Below are 9,522 nucleotides of genomic sequence, written 5' to 3'. Positions count from 1 at the left end.
TTTTTTATTTAAGGGGTTGCTCTTCCATACAAACTACGGACACCCCGCATAGCTTCCACGGACATGTTTTCTTAGAGGATTTTTGAGAATAGTAAATTATGGATATGCTCTTCAAGCAAAATCCAAAAAAAAGTAACTTTATTGCATCAAAAGTGCAGCGTGATGCAGTAAATTTTGATGCATTTTACCATTGTATGAGTACAACTGACAGTGTTCGCAGCGAGCATGTAGTGACATCTTATATGGGTGCGTGAGTCAATGTCACAAAATCAAACTATTGTAAATAGGTATCGACTATTTCGTGTGGTCACGTGACCATCACCTTTGGCTCAGATAATACGACAACTAAATGAAGAAAGCATGAGATCACTGAGAGATCAAGTTCAAGTTTCTGAGTCTAGTATTTACTTTTTTTGTTTTAAATCTGTTATTTTCGGAAGTTGAAACGCCTAAACTATTATTTCTGATTAATGCAAGGACGCAAACTGTAAGTAAGACGAAAAATAGGTAAGTTACTTTTAAAATTGTCATTTAAAATAATAATTATTTAAGTAACAGACCCAGTCCTCGGCAAAAATTATAACATTGCATACTTTACATACATTATAATGCGGTGCTTCGATCTAGGACAAGTGGTTTAAATTCAACTTACAAATTCTGAACAGATATTAGTTATTTACTCTTACGTAGACAGTAGCGCCACTAATTTATATAAAGCATATTTATTCTCACAATAAAAGGTGCTAGGTGTAATCACTAAACTCATTAGTTAAAAAATAAGGTCTACATTCAACATACATTGCATGTGTATGTATGAATATCAAGTTTTACAGTGAGGCTCAAATAAATTCCTACATATCACGGCATTTTTACGGCCGCTAAATCTAGGCTCGGTGAATAAAAAGGTTTTCACAATCGAAGTAGTTTTCGTACCTTTTTTATTATTATTACTGGCTAGATAAGTAAAATTTAAACGTCATTATAATACATTTTTGTCACAACGTCAAGTCAATGAGATTGATATTCAAAGCAATTATGTTTGAATAATTATGGTTTGAACACAAATCAAGAAGTCAAAAAGTTGGCGGACGAGAGGAAATTAGCAAGAGTGCAACTCTTAAACTATTTATGTATTGGATATTGGATACACGGGTATGTTTATTTTATCATTTTGTCAGAAACATTAATATTTGTTACAAGAACACCAGAGCAGGGCTGTAAAAATTTCATTCCTACTGGGTGGCCAAAGTATGGCTTATCGTGTGTACCAAACTTGTGGTCTGCAGCAACCTACTACGAAAACATACCAAATTTCCCTAACTCTTAGTAGCGTCGTGAACATTTTCACTCCATAGAAGTAAGTCGCTTCCCACCGTCTGTCTGCATATGTACGAGTATGTACTGTATGTACTCTATTATGAAGTGATTCAAGATTTTTTATTTTATTTATAAGTGTGAGAAACGGCAGGGGTTATGGTTTTGGAGCGTATGTATGGTCATTTCTTTCGCACGCTATGCAACAAGGCCTTGATGCATCTTAACAAGTAAGACAACAAACAACAACAAGACAAGAAAATAAGTCTTTGTTAGGAGTGACACAGGTTGTTAATTTTATGCGTATGTGAGTCTGTCTGTGTATCTTTCCGTCGGCCCATCCGTCCGTCCGTCTGTCGATCCGTCCATCTGTCTGTCCGTCTGTCTGTCCGTCTGTGTTTCGAAGTGAACACTACATCATTAGTCCAGTGATGACATATGGATCAGAGACGTGGTGCTTTACTTTAGGCCTTATAAATAGGCTCAGAGTTGCTCAGCGAGCTATGGAGAGAGCTATGCTTGGGGTTTCTCTACGGGACCGAATCAGAAATGAGGAGATACGTAGAAGAACAAGGGTCACCGACATAGCCAAGCGAATCAGCTCGTTGAAGTGGCAATGGGCGGGCCATATAGCACGGAGAGCGGATGGCCGTTGGGGCCGAAAAGTTCTCGAGTGGAGGCCGCGGATCGGCAAGCGCAGCGTAGGACGTCCACCAACAAGATGGACGGATGACCTGGTTAAAGCCGCAGGTTCACGGTGGATGCAGGCCGCTGCCAGCCGAAGCAACTGGGGGGGAGGCCTATGTCCAACAGTGGACGTCCTACGACTGAGATGATGATGATGATGATGATGATGGTGAATAAAGTTGTACCAACTGTACTTTAGTCAAAAATTTTACTACGACCTTTAAAATTTATAAGTATTTTATTGATAATTAGAAGCAGAGTCTTGGGAAATAGCTCATGTTAGGAAATAGAGAGATTAGAAGAGGTATCGTTAGATTTGTCTCTGTTAGGCACTCCTAACACAGGTGTCACTACACAGGTTGTTAATTTTATGCGTATGTGAGTCTGCAGTCCTGGATTTATAAATAGGCCGTATAGGCAGCGGCCTAGGGGCGGCAGATTTGAAAAAAATATTATTTTAGAAAGTTACATAGGGCGGCGGATATAAAGTGGCCTACACTCATAAAAAAACATAAATCCGCCACTGTGAGTCTGTCAGTGTACCTTTCCGTCGCCTCATTCGTCCGTCCGTCTGTTGATCTGTCCATCTGTCTGTCCGTCTGTCTGTCTGTCTGTCTGTGTTTCGAAGTGAACACTACATCATTGTTCTATTTTTTTAATGATTGCTTACCAACGCACACACCAAACCTTTTATCCTAAAAAGCTGAAATTTAAGATAAGGAAAATATGGGATTTATTATGTACCTACATAAAATTCTACTGGTTCGTAACTATTATTTAGTTTTTAGGGTTCCGTACCTAAAAAGTGCCAACGGAACCCTATTGCTGAGACTCCGCTGTCTTTCTGTCTGTCTGTCCGTCCGTCTGTCACAGGGCTCTATCTCTTGAGTCGTAATAGTTAGACACTTTAAATTTTTACAGGTTATGTATTACTGTGGCCGCTATAACAACAAATACTCAAACCAGAATAAAATAAATATTTAAGGGCGGCTCCCATACAACAAACGTGATTGTTTAGCCGTTTTTTGCATGATGTTAGTAACGGCAACAGGTAGACGCTTGAAATATTCACAGAATATTTAGCTGTATAATTACTTTAAAAATAAATAAATAAATTAAAATAAAACAAATATTTAAGGAGGACGTCCATACAACAAACTTGTTTTTCTGGCCGTTTTTTTTTTTTGCTTATGTCTAATGTTGTATAGATAATGGTACGGAACACATCGTGCGCGAATCCGACTCGCACTTGGCCAGTTTATTTTTAATACCCAGGGTAGGTATCATGGAATTCAATGTTAAATTTTACAACTCTACCTCTATATCACTAATCTCTGTAAATTGACATGCAGGCAGAAAGGAATAGCAAAAATCTAAATTAAATATCAGGATATTTTGAAAAAGATAAGTATTGTTCACTAACGATTTTAATGACGATGATGATGCTGATGATGATGATGATGGTCGTATGTCATCGCTGCCGAGTTCTTACTTTATTCAATGAAAGACATGGAGAAACTTTGTCACAAAGACTTAATTCAGATAATTTGATATTACGCTGTCCGTCCGTCTATTTCTATAGGATTACTTAAAACTGAAGCAAACTGAAGTGGCAGTGGGCCGGCCATATCAGCCGAAGAACGGTAACTGCTAGGGTAAACGAGTAAAAGCCTAGCGTGGCGTGGGACGCCCTCAGATGGTGGAGCGATGATCTTCACTGGGTAGCTGACAGTAACTGGATGAGAGTGGCCGAGGATCGTGCTCAGTGGCGTGCAATTGGAGACGCCTCTATGTCCATCAGTGGGCTAAGATAGGCCGATAATGATGATGATGATGATGATGACTTAAAATAAGACAATAATCCCACTCATATTATAAATGCGAAAGTTTGTTAGTCTGTTTGTTTATTTCTTTATTACCTTTTCACGTCTAAATCGTTGAACCGATTACGATGAAATTTGGGATACAGATAGTTTGAGTCCCGTAGAAAAACATAGGGTAGTTTTTTTTAATCACATAATTCCCGCGGAATAGCTATAAACGAATTCTACGCGGACAGAGTTGCGTGCAACAGTATGTACATTAGGGAATTTACCTACTGATAGTCTGATTTACGTCCTTATGCTGTAACTAAAAGGCATCGGTCACTTTATTCGTACACCTAGGTATCTTATTGTCTGTCTGCTAATACTATTTCTGTATTTATTAATGCACAATTCCTTTCAGATTCAATGCTAACTAACTGCATATATTTTGCCTGGAATCATTATATTGCGAAAGTAGCTATGGTGCTGTCATGCAATATTCAAGGTGAAGAAAAGAAGAAACGTTTAATGTTGATATGCAAGAAATTTAGGAATATCCGACTGATTTATTTATTAACGCTGTGTTACAAAGTTTGTTCTAAATAAATATGAAATAAAGTCTTCGTAGGCATCTTTCTTTTAGCGTTCCGTGTTGGGAAATTTTAGTGGAGATTCTAAAAACAAGAATACCAACAGGTATGTAGTTTTATTTGTTGAATGAAACAACAGTAATTTCAGATGATGAGATAATAGGGTACATATATATAAAGTACTATAAAACCGTACAACTTTGGCCTTTTGAGATAACTTTGCCCAAGTTGTCATTTTTTTAAATATCTGAAATAAAACAAAATGGACTGATTGTGACCACTTTGTGACATGCACATTTCTAAATAATTTTTTTAAATTTTTTCCCTTTTGTCACGAATAAATCTTTTCTTTTCCCTTGATATTAGAATATTTCTTTATTCCTGACGGGAGTTACTTCTCCTTTTTAGGGTTCACCCAAAGGGTGCCAACGGGACCCTATTGCTGAGACTCTGCTGTCTGTCTGTCTGTCTGTCTATCTGTCCATCCGTCTGTCACAGGGCTTTATCTCTTGAGCTGTATAGCTACCCGTGTGATGTCGGGTTAGAATTAGACCTCTCCATTTCTTCCGTGGATGTCGTAAGAGGCGACTGAGGACCGTAGGCCACAGGCTAGCAACCTGTCACTATTGTACCGTTTTTGTCAAACTTAAAACCTAAAATTGCTAAAAGTGGCTCCGAAGCTGTAACGTTTCGTGTGCTTTGCCTACCCCATTTAGGCATACATGTTTGTGTGTGCTAGACACTTGAAATGTTTGACAGATTATGTAGGTATTACTGTGGCCTCCATAACAACAAATACTAATAATAAAGTAAGTAAAATTAAAAATAAATGGAGTTGTCATACAAGAAACGTGTTTTTTTTCAGCAGTTTTTGGTTACTAGGCGTTGCTAAAACTTAGTAGTGAACTGTTATAAAAACATTGTACGTACGGAACCAAAAAGCAAAGGCAAAATAAATATCAACGGCAAAATTGGACGGTTTTATGGTACTAAAAAAATAGTCTTCTATTTATAACAGAAAACGAACGACCAATAATTGAAGATTTTAATTTGTGTTATGTATGTAGGTAAATTATTTAATGGTGTTACATGACTGTCATGCAGCTCGTGAATTTGCTGCTCTGTATGTATGTGGTGTTCTGGTGTTCTAAGTGACGATTAAATATTCACAGAACAAAAACAACCAAAATATCTAATAGTACATTACTGCAGAGGCCATGAAGTAAGGGATTGATGGACGAGTTCGGGGTAGACGGCCGAGTCGTAGACGAGGCCGGATAAAACGAGTCCAGCAATCCCTGTTCTGGCCGAGGTTTGTATAGTGCTTTTCTCAAACAATGTGAGGAAATATTTCATTCATCCATACATCCATCCATCCGTCCGTCCGTCCTTTCATCCATCCATCCATCCATCCGTCCGTCCGTCCGTCCGTCCGACCGTCCTTCCATCCATCCATCCATCCATCCGTCCGTCCGTCCGTCCTTCCATCCATCCATCCATCCATCCATCCATCCATCCATCCGTCCGTCCGTCCGTCCGTCCTTCCATCCATCCATCCATCCATCCATCCATCCGTCCGTCCGTCCGTCCGTCCTTCCATCCGTCCATCCATCCGTCCGTCCTTCCATCTATCCATCCATCCGTCCGTCCGTCTGTCCGTCCTTCCATCCATCCATCCATCTGTCCGTCCGTCCGTCCGTCCTTCCATCCATCCATCCATCCCGTCCGTCCGTCCTTCCATCCATCCATCCGTCTGTCCGTCCGTCCGTCCTTCCATCCATCCATCCATCCATCCATTCATCCATCCGTCCGTCCGTCCGTCCGTCCGTCCTTCCATCCGTCCATCCGTCCGTCCGTCCGTCCGTCCTTCCATCTATCCATCCATCCGTCCGTCCGTCCTTCCATCCATCCATCCATCTGTCCGTCCGTCCGTCCGTCCGTCCTTCCATCCATCCATCCATCCGTCCGTCCGTCCTTCCATCCATCCATCCATCCGTCCGTCCGTCCGTCCGTCCGTCCTTCCATCCATCCATCCATTCATTCATCCATCCGTCCGTCCGTCCGTCCGTCCTTCCTTCCATCCATCCGTCCGTCAGTCCGTCCTTCCATCCATCCATCCGTCCGTCCGTCCGTCCGTCCATCCATCCATCCATCAGTCCGTCCGTCCGTCCGTCCTTCCATCCATCCATCCATCCGTCCGTCCGTCCGTCCCATCCATCCATCCATCCATCCATCCATCCATCCATCCATCCCATCCATCCATCCATCGCATCGCATCGCATCGCATCGCATCGCAGTATCGCAAATGCTTACAGAGTAGTGGTGGTTGGCTGTTCGTAATTTTTCCTTTGTCAGTTTAATGTTAGTAAGCAAATTTAAAAAGTTAGAGCAGCGGACAATAATGGATTTTCATACATACTTCATGGCCTAGGCCAAGAAGTTATGTAGGGAGGTGGTAGGGAGCCATAAATGAGAAACTTCATGTCTCCATTTCGTGACATTAACGCATACATTTCCGAGCATGTTTGAGAAATAGTACATTACTGCAGAGGCCATGAAGTAAGGGATTGATGGACGAGTTCGGGGTAGACGGCCGAGTCGTAGACGAGGCCGGATAAAACGAGTCCAGCAATCCCTGTTCTGGCCGAGGCTTGTATAGTGCTTTTCTCAAACAATGTGAGGAAATATTTTCATCCATCCATCCATCCATCCATCCATCCATCCATCGATCCATCCATCCATCGTCCGTCCGTCCTTCGTCCATCCGTCCGACCGTCCATCAGTCCGTCTGTCCGTCCGTCCATCCATCCGTCCATCCATCCGTCCTTCCATCCGTCCATCCATCCATCCGTCCATCCATCCATCCATCCATCCGTCCGTCCGTCCGTCCGTCCGTCCTTCCGTCCATCCATCCATCCGTCCGTCCATCCATCCATCCATCCATCCATCCGTCCATCCATCCATCCGTCCATCCATCCATCCGTCCATCCATCCATCCATCCGTCCGTCCGTCCGTCCGTCCTTCCGTCCATCCATCCATCCGTCCGTCCGTCCATCAGTCCGTCCGTCCGTCCATCCATCCGTCCTGTCATCCGTCCATCCATCCATCAATCCATCCATCCATCCATCCGTCCGTCCGTCCGTCCGTCCGTCCATCCGTCCGTCCGTCCGTCCGTCCGTCCTTCCGTCCATCCGTCCGTCCGTCCATCAGTCCGTCCGTCCGTCCGTCCATCCATCTGTCCATCCATCCGTCCTTCCATCCGTCCATCCATCCATCCGTCCATCCATCCATCCATCCATCCATCCATCCATCCATCCATCCATCCGTCCGTCCGCCCATCAGTCCGTCCGTCCTTCCGTCCGTCGCATCGCATCGCATCGCATCGCATCGCATCACATCGCAAATGCTTACAGAGTAGTGGTGGTTGGCTGTTTGTAATTTTTCTTTTGTCAGTTTAATGTTAGTAAGCAAATTTAAAAAGTTAGAGCAGCGGACAATAATGGATTTTCATACATACTTCATGGCCTAGGCCAAGAAGTTATGTAGGGAGGTGGTAGGGAGCCATAAATGAGAAACTTCATGTCTCTATTTCGTGATATTAACGCATACATTTCCGAGCATGTTTGAGAAAATATATATTAATGTTCATTTGTTAGGCCTTTACCATATGTAATTTGACTTTTTATGAAAGTGTAGTAGGGAGGATTTCTGCATGACACACACACATGTGTCGCACAAACACAGTTGTCTTGCACTTGTGTTTGCGGAGTGGCAAAGGAAAACGTTGAAGTTATTAATTTGACTCAATCAAATAAGTTTACACTTTATGACCTAGTCTCTATCACTTCGTGTTTGAACATATGTACAAAATTGATTATGATGAAAAATGATGATGATGGTGATAATTGTACAAAATTGATGATGACGAAAAATTATGATGATGGTGATGATAATGACGGTGATATCGATGTGATGATGACGATGATGATGATGATGATGAATATGACGATGGTTGATAGTGATGCGATGGTGATCAATATGGAGGTTTATGATGATGGTGCTGCTGATGACAATAATGATGATGATGATGATCAATATGATGATGGTTATTAGTGATGCGATGGTGATGAATATGGAGGTTTATGATGATGGTGATGATGATGATGATAATAATGATGATGATAATGATGATGATGATAATGATGATGATGAATATGATGATGATTGATAGTGATGCGATGGTGATAAGCAAATTAAATAGTATTTTCAATGTACGTCATTCAATAGCCTAAATGACATCGCCTGTCACGTAACAAAATGACCGATTTCGCAATCAATTGCTTGTCTAATTAAACTAAATTATAATAAAAATCATAATACAAGTTATTTTCAAAAGTTGTAGAACTAAATTAGCTCAAGAAGAACAGTGGAAGCTATGGTTTAATTTTTTGCTCCTGTTTCAGAGCCCACCTTGTATACTGTAGTAAATAGGTTTTAGTCATCGATGAACATAAGAAATACAGTCTAGATTGGCAATTAAAAAAAGGTAATGGCATACATTGACATCTATGTGCCGTAAGGTACATAGATGTCGATGATGGCATAGGATTGTCATTGTATATATGATGATGATGACGATGATGATGTAGATGATGTAGATAATTTAGGTGGTAATAATTATATTGATGATGGTGATGATGATGATGCAGATTTAAATGATGTAGATGATGAAAGTGATGTAAACGATGTTGATGATGAAGATGGTTGATTGTGATCATTATAACGTGTAAAAGTGCCCATTGCGGCCTTTTTACTGAATAAATGATTTAAATTTGTATTTTTGAATGTATGATGATGTAGATGATGTAAATGATCTAGATGATGATATATATGACGTAGATGATGATAATGATGATGATGATGCAGATATAAATAAATAAATAAAATAAATATGTATATAATGTAGATAATGATATAGATGATGATGACGATGATGATGTAGTGGATGTAGATAATTTAGGTGATAAAAATGATGTTGATGATAGTGATGTAAATGGCCCGCGTGCTTTTTTCAAAATTTTTAAGGAGCCCGTTACTGTCATATTACATATTTACTTACTGGTCA

The sequence above is a fragment of the Choristoneura fumiferana genome, chromosome 6 (genome assembly GCF_025370935.1).
Source record: "Choristoneura fumiferana chromosome 6, NRCan_CFum_1, whole genome shotgun sequence".
In the NCBI taxonomy this organism is placed as follows: Eukaryota; Metazoa; Arthropoda; class Insecta; order Lepidoptera; family Tortricidae; genus Choristoneura; species Choristoneura fumiferana.
The sequence above is the reverse complement of the archived record's forward strand: the minus strand, read 5'-3'. Positions refer to the sequence as shown.